Genomic DNA, 14,245 nt, shown 5'->3' with positions numbered 1-14,245 from the left:
TAGGGGAACCTTACCCCAAGACATCAAGAGGTCGGTACACTATAATTGAGTCACATCTGCTCACAAGGTAGCAAGCTCACCCCTCATGGTGTCAAGTGCACCAAAGCTACCCTCATTCATCTCATGGGATTCTAGTCTTGTAGTGAGGTTATCCAACCTTACATCATGGGCATCCACTAACCCCTCAAACCTAGTTACCATATCTCTTAAAGGAGCCAAGGCCCTCTCAATAGCCTTATCAAAAATATTGGGCTTGTCCGTCACAACCCTCATGGCTCTAACATTCGTCGATCAGGCAAAACTATCGATGTGATAAATTAATGCCTTGGTTAATGGGGGATGTATGATAGGAGTGGAGGTAGGCATATAAGAATCAACATTAGAAGAAGTACTAGTAGGAGCAATAGAAATTGTGTCCTTCCCCGAACGTACACCCTGGGCAGGACTGGCACTCGAGAACCATTATTTGCCTAGCTTACTTACTCAACAGAAGACTTAACTCAACAAATATAACTCATATAAAACTTAGAATGTTATAAAGAAAACATTCAACTAGTCAATAAAGCAAACTGAAGTGTCAACATAAGATAATGAAATGAAAAGACTAAAGACTAACATCTGACTGCGTATGAAGCCTCTAAACAACTGAGATGGATGTCGGGACAAGACCCACGACATCCTAATGAACTAATAATAATAATGAAAACAATGAAAAGGGACTCTCTAGAAAGCAAGGAGGCTCACCACAAACTCTAAATGCTCAACTGGATCAACAATGCGCTCGATGCTGATCCTGGTTACATGTGTCTGCATCATAATAAGATGCAGGCCAAATGGAATCAGTACATTGAATGTACGAGTATGCGAGGAGAATTCTAAACAAGACATAAGCTTCAAAGAAACTGAAGAACTTACCTGGCACAACTCAACTCAACATAATTGAACTCATTTCAATATAAAGCAGTTTAAAACAAGTGCAATATAAAGAAACGCTTTTAAAACATGATGTCAACTCTAGGTGTATGCAAAGATACATATAACTCTAGATGTTTAGAAGTCATTTAGAGTAGTTAGAATCAAGAGGAAGTGTTAGTACACTTTAGAAGGACTTGAACGGACTGAATGACAAAAAACTGGTGGAAAACGATGATTCGGGGGTATCCTTGGCGCGCCCCCCAAGTTACTGGGATCATTTCTAGCGCACTGCAGGCGCGCCGCCCCAGTCTCTCTGGCATAGATGGAGCACGACGCTCCAGACCTTCCCCAGATGAGTCTGACGAATTTTTCAACTCGTTTTCTAATCTGAAATCGCTTTTAATCGATTCCTTTTCTCATACCTTCTTAGATTCAGATACCCAAAACATGTACACTAGAATCTAACTCAAAACAACTGTTAACATCGCTAAAACGTCTCAATAAAACCCATCAATCACATATAAGTTAAAGAATGAAAACAATTCAAGAACACAACTCAAGAACATCAAATTCTAACTCTTTTAGGATGAAATCATTGAATTAAACATGTTTGGCGCGTGGGTGAATGGACCCAATGCTATGTGATCTCACATACCTTGTAGGATCAAATCCTTGATGAAATCCATAATTACGAAGACGACGAATCTTGATTTTCTCTTCTCTTCTCTCTAGAACCCTAGCATAAATTTCCAATTGTGCAAACTGAACCAATTCAGTTTTGACCCTTAATTAATTCACTAAAAACGAATTAAAATAATAGGGTATGAAAAAGACCAAAACACCCTTTCAAAATTCGGATTGGACATTTCCTTATTTGAACAGCCCAACTTCAAATGGTCATATCTCACACACAAACTCAGAATCACTCAAACTCGTTGGAGTTGGAAAGATTATTCCAAGAGCTTTCCTACGGTGTCTGGAAACACACCTAACTCATCCTGAGCTAGGATTTATGGTCGTTTGAAGTTGACCAAAAACCAAACTCAACATAACTTAACAAATTTTCCAGATTTTCATTCTTTTCTAAAATGACTATTTCCAATTCTAACTCTTTCTAGTTCTTTCAATTAGCGAGATGTTACAATATCTCCCCCTTGGGAATATTCATCCTCAAATAAGATTACTCTTACTAGGCTAAGGGTGTAACATCTAACATTCAGCTCAAACACCCAACAAGCAATGTAAATACAACATGCCAACTTATAAATTAAAGAGTACTAAGAATAGAATTAGTACCTTGGTCTGGAACTTCTCCAGTTTCAAAGAGATGTGGATATCTCTTATTCATATCTTCCTCAGCTTCCCAAGTAGCAGCTTCCTCAACAAATTGGTTCCTCCAAAGGACTTTTACTAATGCTACTTCCTTATTCCTTAACTTGCGAACTTGGCGATCTAGAATCTGAAGCGGAATCTCTTCATAAGATAAGCTATCCTTGATCCCAATATTTTCAGTTGGTATGATCAATAAAGGATCTCCCATGCACTTTTTCAACATGGAGACGTGAAAAACCAGATGAACCGCGGCTAACTCTTGTGCTAGCTCCAACTCATAAGCTACATTTCCTACCCTTTTCGATATTCTGTAAGGGCCAATATACCGGGGACTAAGCTTCCCTTTCTTACCAAATATCATAACACCCTTCATGGGTGAAACTCTCAAGTATACCCATTCATCTACTTCAAACTCTAAATCCCTTCTCCTAGCATCAGTGTAGGATTTCTGATGACTCTGCGCCGTTTTCAACCTCTCTTGAATTACTTTAACCTTCTCCATAGCTTGATGAACTAAATCTGGTCCTGTCAACCCTGCTTCACCAACTTCAACCATCCAATAGGAGATCTGCATCTTCTCCCATAAAGAGCTTCATAAGGAGACATTTAAATGCTAGAGTGGTAACTATTGTTGTAAGCAAACTCAATAAGAGGTAGGTGATCATCCCAATTACCTTTGAAATCAATCACATAAGCCCTAAACATATCCTCTAAGATCTAAATAGTGCGCTCTGCTTGACCATTTGTCTTAGGATGAAAAGCAGTACTTAAGTTCACCTTTGAACCCAAGCCTTTCTGAAAAGATTTCCAGAACTGTGCAGTAAATTGTGCACCTCTATTTGAAATAATTGAAATTGGCACCCCATAAAGTCTAACTACCTCTTGAAGATACAACTTGGCATAGTCCTCTGTTGTATGGGTAGTCTTTACCGGCAAAAAGTGGGTTGATTTGGTCATTCTATCAACAATCACCCAAATAGAATCGTGTTGTCTGCGAGACCTTGGTAAACCTGTGATGAAATCCATATTAATCATCTCCCACTTCCATTTCAAAAGTTCTATATTCTGAGCCATACCGTCTAGCCTTTGGTGCTCTACTTTAACTTGTTGGCAATTCGGACACTTGGCCACAAACTCTACAATGCCCTTCTTCATACTACTCCACCAATAAACTTCTCTCAAATCGCGATACATCTTTGTGGAACCCGGATAGATGGAATATCTAGAGCTATGAGCTTTCTCCATGATCCTCTCTTGGAGTTCATCCACCGTTGGTACACACAATCTACCTTGATACATCAATACACCATCTCCCCCTAGTTCGAAAGACATTACTTTTTGCTTATGAACATTTGCCTTCAATTCAAGCAAAATAGGATCTTGGTCTTGCTTTTCTTTCACTTCTGACACTAATGATGATTCAGCCTCATTCATCACCACTACCCCTCCTTCTGTGGAATCCATTAGTCGAACTCCCAAGCGTGCAAATCTATGCTCATTTTTTGCTAACTCTCTCTTTTCTTCCTCAACATGGGCGGTACTACCCATAGACAACCTAATCAAAGCATCAGCAACAACATTAGCCTTACCTGGGTGGTAAAGAATACTCATGTCATAATCCTTGAGTAATTCTAACCACCTCATTTGTCTGAGATTAAGCTCTTTCTGAGTAAACACATACAGAAGGCTCTTGTGATCAGTGAATACATCAACATGAACACCATGCAAATAATGACGCCATAAATTCAAAGCAAACATTATAGCAGCCAACTCTAGATCATGGGTTGGATAGTTCCTCTCATGAACCTTCAATTGTCTGGATGCATAAGCAATAACCTTGTCATTCTGCATTAACACACAACCCAAACCAACTCTAAACGCATCACAATAGACAACAAAGCCTTGTGTACCTTCTGGTAATATAAAAACTGGGGCAGTAGCTAACCTCTTTTTCAATTCCTGAAAGTTTTTCTCACAATCTTCAGATCATTGAAACTTCACTGTCTTCTGAGTTAACTTGGTCAAAGGGGATGAAATAGATGAGAACCCCTCTACAAACCTTCTATAATAACCATCCAAACCCAAGACACTCCTAACATCAGTTAGAGATGTGGATCTAAGCCAATTCTGCACTGCCTCAATTTTCTGAGTATCAACTTTAATTCCCTCTCCAGACACAATGTGGCCTAAGAATGCCACAGGCTCAAGCCAAAACTCAAATTTTGAGAACTTAGCATACAACTCTCTATCTTTTAGAGTTTAGAGAACTATTCTGAGATGACTAGCGTGATCTTCTTTATTCCTTGAATAGATTCATATGTCATCAATAAAGACGATAACAAACATATCTAAAAAAGGTTTGAATACTCTACTCATAAGGTCCATGAATGTTGCAGGCGCATTGGTCAAACCAAAGGACATGACCAAAAACTCATAATGACCATAACGGGTTCTGAAAGTTGTCTTTGGAATATCACATTCCCTTACTCTTAACTTATGGTAGCCAGATCTGAGGTCTATCTTAGGGAAACAGGTGGCACCCTAAAGTTGATCAAAAATATCATCAATTCTCAGAAGAGGATACTTATTCTTGATGGTAACCTTGTTCAACTAACGGTAATCTATACACATCCTAAGGGAACCATCCTTCTTTCTCACAAACAAGACCGGAGTTAGGTAAGGCCTACTAAAGTTTCATAGGTAAGGAGCTTTATTGGTTTAGCTAGCTACTATTATCGGTTTCTCAAGGGATTCTCTTCCATTGCTTCCCAATTGACCAATTTGACCAAGCAGAAGTTCCATTTGTATGTTCAGATGAGTGTGAAGAGATTTTTTGTCATGCCCCGAGCCTACACCCTGGGCGGGACTATCACTCGAAGACCATTACTGGCCTCAAGCGAACCCTTGGCATGGCTTACTATCTCAGCGGAAGACTATATGCATATTTATAAAGATCAATAGCACACTACTCAACTTAACTAATGAAATAACTTAGAATGTTTAATAGTCAACATTTAACTTGGCCAAAATGGCAACTCAAGTCTTAACATATGAAATGAAAAGTAAAGACAACTGAATTCACTAACTGACTGTCTGTCTGACTATCTGACAATCTATGAAGCCTCTAAACAACTAATATGGATGTTGGGACAGGCCCGCGACATTCTAATGAACTAATACGAAAACTGAAAGCAATGTGAAGGAGTCCTCTGGAATGCAAAGAGGCTCACCAACAGACTCTGAACTGCTCACTGGATCAACGAATGCGCCGGATGCCGATCCTCGTTACCTGTGTCTGCATCATAAGATGATGCAGGCCAACTGGCATCAGTACATTGAATTTACAAGTATGCGAGTTGGAATGCTAAAACACATAGGCTCGAAAGAGATTATGAAAGAAATACTTACCTTGGTTCTTCTCAACTCTTGAATACTTAAATAAACTCATTTCATTATAAAGCAGTTTAAAACAAGTGCAATATAAAGAAAAACTATTGAAAACATGTTGTCAATTCATAATCATAATATCATAAAAAGACAAACCATACTCCCTCTCAAAGTCTACTTGTGTAATGCATGAATGAAGTCCCATACCCCCATTCACGCTAAGTAGAACCCCTTAAGGAACCATGCTACTACTGATGTGGGAGTGTCTCTAACCAACAACCATCACTTAAGAATTATAGTGATGATACAGCGCTTTACCTCACACTGCCGAGGCCCATCCTATACCTTGCCGTGATATAGGAAGCTAACTTACTAAGTGGATCCACTAGTCTATGCGAAAAGGATTCATCTAAAAAGTATGACCACTTTCTACCATGATAGCTACATGGTTTATGGAGACTTGAGTTAATATGAACTCGCATCCCCATATCGGTGCTCAATACTACTCCCAAAAATACTTAGTTCTTTTTGTTTGTAAAAACAAAACTCCTTCTTTGGTTTGAGATAATTACTCAAAACTTAGCTTAAAAGCTCTCTTGGAAATCATAGTTTCCTCTTTACTGAAAAAACTAGCTCAAAGGCTCTTTTGAAATCTCAGTTTCCTTTCTTGTTTAAATGTGAAAACATTTACTCTTTGGGAATACATAGTCCCGATATACTCTTTTGAAGAAATGAACTCAACTCTTTACTCTTTACTCTTTACTCAACTTGAACTGTAAGTCTTAAAACAAAGTTAAAAGCATTTGCAAAAGACTTCTTGGAATGACTCGAAGAACTTCCTAAACTTGGCTCTTAACTTTCCTTGAATTTGAATTTATGGATTCAAGGTTATGATTCATGTTTTTAGATGATTTCTAGATGTTTAGAAGTCATTTAGAGAAGTTAGAATCAATAGGAAGTGTTACTACACTTTATAAGGACTTAAATAGGCTAAACGACGAAAACTGGTGAAAAACGACGATTTGGACGCATCCCGGGCGCGCCACGCCAGCCCCAACCTATCTGGGGCTCTATTCTGGCACACTACTGGCGTGCCGCCCCAGCCTGCCTGGAGCTATGGGGGCGCGTCGTGCCAGCCTTCCCATAGACACCAACTGACGAATTTTTGACCTCGTTTTCTAATCCTAAATCGTTTTAATATGATTTTTTTTTCTCAAATTCACTTTAGGTTTATGTACCCAAATCATATACACAAGGATCTATCTCAAGAACTAACAACTTAATCATCAAGAACTCCTAAAACTCAACTTATGTTCAAGAACGAAAGTAATTCAAGAACCACATTCAACAATATTCCAAATCCAATCTTTTGAGATAAAATCGCTGAATCAAACATGTTTGGCACGTGGGTGAATGAACACAACATTGAGATAGACTCACATACCTTGTAGGGATCCCCCCCCCCCCGACGAAATCTACAAGCAAAACTCCAAGAAATCGACGAATCCTTAACGTTCTTGCTTCCTCTTCTCCTTTCTCCTCTTCTTTTCTTTTCTCTCCAAACCCTAACTCTTTTGGTAAAAGTGAAAACTGATCTAATTCAGCTTAGACCCCTAATTAATTACCCAAAAACGAATTAAAGAAAGGGTTAAGGAAAAGTCCAAACTACCCTTTAAAAATCCGGATTGGACTTTTCCTATTCCAACAGCCCAACTTCCAAAGGGTATAACTCACTCATACGAACTCGGATTTGCGCAAACTCGGCGGCGTTGGAAAGATCCTTCCAAGAGATTTGCAACCATATCTGGAAGTACACCTTACTCATCCTGAGCTAGGAATTATTGCCATTTGAAGTTGACCAAAACTCAACTTTTCCTAACTTAAACAAATTTCCAGATTTTAATTTTTTTCCAAAAATGACTATTTCCAATTATAAGCTTCTTCCTAGTTATTTCAATTTGCGAGATGTTACAGTTTTGTGAAACTCAAGACCTTGTTTACTATTGCACTAATTCTTGCCTTGCATGTGGAAGGTAAGAATTTCATTGTTTATGGTGATGCATCTTATTTCGGTTAAGGTGATGTGCTAATGGAGGAGAGGAATGTAATTGCCTATGCTTCAAGGCAATGAAAGTGCATGAACGTAACTATCTGACCTATGATTTAGTGTTGGTTATGGTTGTATTTGCATTGAAGCATTAGAGACATTATCTTTACGGGGTCAAGTGTGAAGTCTATACAAATCATCGTAGTTTATAATATGTGTTCACTCAGAAAGAGTTGAGTTTGAGATAGAGGAGGTGGATGAAGCTATAGAAATACTATGATGTTACTATTCTTTATCACCCAGGAATATCTAATGTTGTGATTGGTGCCCTGATAGAAAAGCAGGGAGCATGGGGAGTTTAGCCCATTTACAGGTTTTCAGACGCCCATTAGCTAAAGAGGTTCAAACTCTGGATAATGTCTTTATAAGGCTGAAATCAACTGAGAAAGGAGAACTCTTGGCCTGTGTGGCGGCAAGATCTTCTTTTCTTGAAAATATTAAAGAAAAGCAATTTGATGATAAGAAGCTGAGTCGAATTCGTGATATGGTATTGCGAGGAGAGGCTAAGGAGGCTATGATTGATGAGAAAGTACTCTTAAGGATTAAAGGGATGGTACGTGTGCCCCGTATTGATGTTTTGACTCAAACTATTCTTGTAGAGGCTCATAGTTCGAGGTATTCTATAAATCCTAGTGCAACCAAGATGTCCAGCCTCATAAAGTCAGGGTATTATTCTATATATCATGATAAGGACAAACTACCACCACTCCTGTAGAACTTACATTTAAGTTTAAGTGATACTTTCATATCACATAAGACTTCTGAAGCAACCCTCCATTTCATCTATATTGTCCCAATGCGATGCCGGACATCTTTATCGATATTTCCACTATCTTGGATTACAGATCCAAGATGCTTAAAACTTCTATTTTGGGAATAATTTGTTTGGCAACCCTCACTTCCACACTTGTTTCATCCGACGTGATATTAAATTTGCACTCCAAATATTTCATTTTGATCCTACTCAACCAAAACCCTTTGGACTCCAAATTTTTTATCCAAACCTCCAACCTAGCATTAGCTTTGTTCCATTTCTTATCAACCAGTACTATATCGTCCGCAAATAACATACATCATGGAACCTCATCTTCAATAGATTGCATCAACTCATCCATCACCAAGGAAAATAGAAAAATACTAAGAAGTGATCCTTGGTGCAGCCCCATCTCAACTAAAAAGTGCTTCAAGTCTACTCCCACCATTCTAGTCTGAGTCTTAGCTCCATCATACATGTCATTTATCTCTCTAATATACACCATTATGACACATCTATAGATTAAGCACCTCTAAAGGAAATCACTTAGGACTTTATCATAGGCCTTTTCAAGGTCAATGAACTCTATATAAAGGTCCCTCTTTGTTTCTCTATACTTTTCCACCAGTCTTCACATAAGATAGATACTTAAGTAGTCGATCATTCCATCATGAATCCAAATTGATTTTTAGAAAATAGACATCCCTCTCCTCACCCTCATATCTACCACTCTCTCCCATACCTTCATAGTGTGGCTTAGCAATTTGATATCCAAGTAATTATTCCACTTTTGAATATCACTCTTGTTCTTATACAATCGAACCATTTTAGTCCACCATCATTCATTGGGCCATTTTTGTCAACTAAAAATAGTATTATTTAATTCAGTTCTACTTCATACCTATCTTGTTTGTGCTATTCTAAAATTCTATCAAAATCTCATTAAGTCTAGTTGTTCTTCCCTTGCTCATCCTACTAATTGCACGTACAACCTCATCAAACCTGAAACACCTATAATATCTTATGTCTTGAAGTCTTTCACAGTGCACCAAATCACCCAACACAATGTTTCTTTCTCCTTCTTTGTTTAAGAGTTTGTGGATGTAAGTTTACCCTCTTTGCATAATGGAGTTCTCTTCCACCAACACCTTGCCTTCCTCGTCCTTGTTGAACTTTAATTGATTCAAATTGGGAGCCTTTATCTCTATCGGTTTTGTGAGCCTCTAAAATTTACTATCCCCTCTTATGGCCCCTAGATCGACATACAACCATTTAACAGTTGTCGTCTTAGCCACTGTAACCCACTTGAGGCACATAAGCACTAATATCGTTCAAAGTAAGCCCATTACTAACTAGATTAATCATGTGCCTTGGAACCTACCCATCTGGTCTCCTAAACACAAGCTATATTTATCTTCGTCTTCTTGAAAATCTTCACTAGCTCTATGGACTTTTTTTTCAGCGACCTATGTTCCAATACCCTTATCTCAACTTAAGAGAACCCGTATCCACTAACCCTTACTTCTTACTGCCCCGGCCTTAACTGAAGGTATTATCCTAGTCCACCATCATCCAATAAAACTACTAAAATAAGAGGAGAGTCAAGGACCACTTAACTATACTAAAAATAGAAGAAAAAGAGAAATACCAAAAGCAACTAGCTCAGTGAAGTGGAACTATAGACAAAAATAAATAAGTGACATTTAAAGACAATAGATAAAGGCAGAAAAATAGTGCAGAAGATTACACAAACAATAAGCAACACTGAATGATTAAATCTAGATCGTAGAGTCCTTCTATATGATCACATAATAATAGAGCTAAAAATAACATAAAGAGATAATTTTGACCGAAAGAAAGAGGGAATAAAAACTACGTAACAATCATGACAAGAGGCAATATTGAACTATAAAACTGGAAGATTGTACGAACACTAGAAGCGATCCGAAAGAAAGTAAGAACAAGTTCTAAAAAGTAGAGGAAAAATCAGAATGAAACTAAAGGCAGTATGGACAAGAACTATCACATATAGACAAGGTTGAATAAGAACTACAAAACAATGGGTAAATTGGAAGATAGAACCTGGACCAAGGTGTCAGCAGTTAAGAAAACTTCTTCAAGAAAGCAATGTTGACCGACGGAGGAGAACCTTTGAAAGTGTGTCACCGTTTTGATTTTTGAAGATCTTATGCTAGACGGGAATGGTCAATCTCGACCCCAAATAACCAAATCTAGTATAATCTCAACCCAATTTTAGAAAAATCCCGATCCCAAGTTTAGAGAAAGGCGGTGATTTCACTGGAGATGGACAAACAATAGTTGTCCAATGCAAGATTTTGGATCATTGACGTAGATGCATCATAAACCATAGCCGATGAAAGAGGTAGAATTTGTGGTTGCGGTGGTGCTCTGGAAGAGGGAGGATTTATCAATGGGGAGAGAGAAGATGGGTTACGGGGGCGAAAGAAGAGGGGTACTTAATAGGGAGAGAAAAAAAAATATTGTCCTTTATTTTCCCAATACTTTTAGTTGATATTAGAATTATTTATTTCTAATAACTGATTGTAAAACGTAAATAATTTAAGATGAAATCATATTAATTATTCAAGATCGTGGAATGATATGATTTTCACAAAACTTACAGTAACAACAAGATTTAGTCAAGAAAAAACATACTTGAATTGGTAAAAATTAATTATTTTAACTATAAATCTTGACTTGAGAGCGGAAAACTAATCAAGAGCATGGATTGGTGTGGAAAATTAATTTGCTTGTTCACAAAACAATTTAAATTTAGTATTCACCAAATATTCAATCATGCACTTGGCCAATTATTTCCAAACATGCATCTACAAAGAAGGTAACATTGATTTGTTAATTTTAAGCAGAAGCATCTTAACAAATATCATCACACATAACAGAAACACAAACTCCAAAAGAATTAAAAAAATTGTTAATTCCAAATTTCAAGTAATAGCTCATTAGGTATGAAATGCGTGAACAAAGAATTACAATTTTGTTAGATATAGTTTAAATAGGTCTGATAAGTCGAATATATATATATAGAAGGTAATCAATTTTCAGATTACTTAGCTAATCATGCCATGAAAATTAAAGGTTGTTACAGCACAATTACTTTATGTAGTGTAACACCTCAGAAATTGGAAAATTGAATTGAAAAAGAAAGATTACAGTTTTAGCACTAATGCATGTTCTACAAGCCAACCTACCAATTGTAGGAGGTTCTACGGGCTGTAGGAAGGAAGTCATAGGAATTGAGTTGAATTTTGGAAAATGTCAAGTCTCTGATGATGATCTACGGATGGACGAGATGAACCATACATAGGAATTGTTACGGGCCATAGAAAGGCTTCAATGGAAAGTGATTGAACTCGGTGAGATTATGGAGTTGAACTTGGGTTCTACAGACTGGATCTATGAGACGTAGAAAGGAAAATGATCCGTAGAAGAGTCCCATAGAAATTTTTCAATATTTTGATCCCCAGTATTTGACTCTACGGTTGACTATGACGATCCATAGAAATTCTTACGAACCGTAGGTCAAAACGGTAGAAGTCATCCGACAGTTTTAAGTCAGAGTTAATTGGGTCTTTTCCTATCCTTTTAATACCTCGAATATGTCATTTCTAGACTACTCCAATGACCTATAACTGATGTTCTACTCCCACATCTAACCATTCCCTCGCATTCACTCAAAACCTCAAATTCCCTCCAAGTTCATCCTCTCTAATTATCTATCAAGTTCCAAGGTGAAGAACTAAGGTTTCAAATGCTTCAAGGATTTTATCTCTTTATTTTAGGACTTTGATCATCAAGGTATGTGGTAATTCACTAATGGATCCCTTTCATCCATTTGGTTCCAAAGAATCTCAATTCTCCAATTGATTTTCACCTAATTCTCCTAGGGTTTTATGTATTCTCCATGGGTCCAATTGATTATGATTCAATTACCCAAATTCAATCTTATTATACATAATTTGACTTAATTACACGATTTTCAATCGGTTTCATATGGACCTGTGTCTATGCCTACTTTATGAATATAAACTATGATTATGAACTTATAAATTATGATTTGGATATGTGCATGTTTTATGAAATTGATGATTTATGACTAAATGATACTTTTAAGATAAAGAGTGAATGATTTGTGAAAGGTCTTCTCACATTTGAATGAAATCATGATTTAGATGTTTAGGAAGGTAAGTGTATTAGTATGAAATAATGGTTTTGAAAAGAACTACTCTAATATGAACTTATGATTGACTTGGTAGTCTAGACTTATTGCCTTTCCCAGTATTTTGATATGATATGATTATGATTATGTCTTTTACTTGGCATCGAGAGGACTTTGGAATGGAGGTCTTACCATTATAAGAGATTTGGTCTTTAGTAGCAATTCTCTTGTCCCAAATTATGTGCACCCGTAAGAATTTTTTAAATGACCTAGCTAGAGGATCCACTTTAGCAATAATGAATGATATGGAGTTCTTACATTGGCAAGTAGACTCTCTCTTTTTGGTGTGAGGGCTACACAAGATTCCATGTTATAGCTCACATTTTCTTTATTGTCAGTTAATGGTAAATATCTCACAAATGAACTATATTTTCTTCAAAAGTCTTATCAAAGTTTTTTTATGGTTTTCAATATGCGTTGACCTTGTTTATGATTACGATTTCTCTTTAAGGGCTTTTTACTTGGTCAACCATATCATGTTTAACCTCACCATTTTATCTTGTTTACATTTTATGCATTTCCCCATATTTAGTACATTCAAAGTACTGATGCATATTGTGACTATATAGTTTCATAATATAGGGTCTGACACTCCTCCTCCTGAACGTGAATAGATCGGGATTGCTCAACTATTGACTACTTGGATTTGTGAGTCCTTATGATTCCAGGGCAAGGTTATGGACTATTTTATTGCTTTTGATGTCTCTGTAGTTTCCAGATTATGTTCATGACTTAGGGGCTTGTTCTAGTCACATTTATGAATAGAAGGATTATGTTAGCTTAGTAGTACTCTGTGTATTCTCTTATGTACTATATTGGTATCATTTATTTCATCTTAAGGGTTGAGACTTATTACTTATACTCTTTCATATTGTATTTCTTCTACATCTTTCTTATGTCAAGTGTTTTGTTGTCACGATCCAACTTCCTGAGTCATGATGGCACCTACTATAACCCACCAGTAGGTAAGTCAATTCGTAACCCAAAACGACAAGTAATGGGTACAAGGGTAGAACTAAACAGGAAATAACACTAATAACAAGGAAAGACAAATACAGGAACAAACCAAAATTATAAACAATGGAAACCCTTCCAGAACCTTGAAGTCACGAGTACAAAGCTTTCTAATATAAACAAGTACAAGTCCCAAAAGTAGACCACAACAAGCCCTCGCAAAGGCAAAAGACTAGCTAACATATATTTAGAAGAAGACAGGCTGATCAGGATGCTAAGTTCTCACCCTCGTCTCTGATATCCACAAGCTGCAAAATATGGCATGAATGATCACCACTGGTAGCTGGTACTAGGATCTGTATCACGAAAAAGATGCAAAATGTAGCATTAGTACCACAAAAGGTACTCAGTAGGCACCATAGGCTGATTGAGCAAGAAAGGTAAATACAATCAGAAAAGATAAAATCTAGACACAAACAGAGGTCAAAGCTGATATGAAAAGAAAGAGGGGACACGAGCAAACTGAAAGTTAATCTAA

The sequence above is a fragment of the Solanum verrucosum genome, unplaced genomic scaffold, assembly GCF_900185275.1.
Source record: "Solanum verrucosum unplaced genomic scaffold, falcon-dt-bn FXZP01000181.1, whole genome shotgun sequence".
Lineage (NCBI taxonomy): Eukaryota > Viridiplantae > Streptophyta > Magnoliopsida > Solanales > Solanaceae > Solanum > Solanum verrucosum.
The sequence above is the reverse complement of the archived record's forward strand: the minus strand, read 5'-3'. Positions refer to the sequence as shown.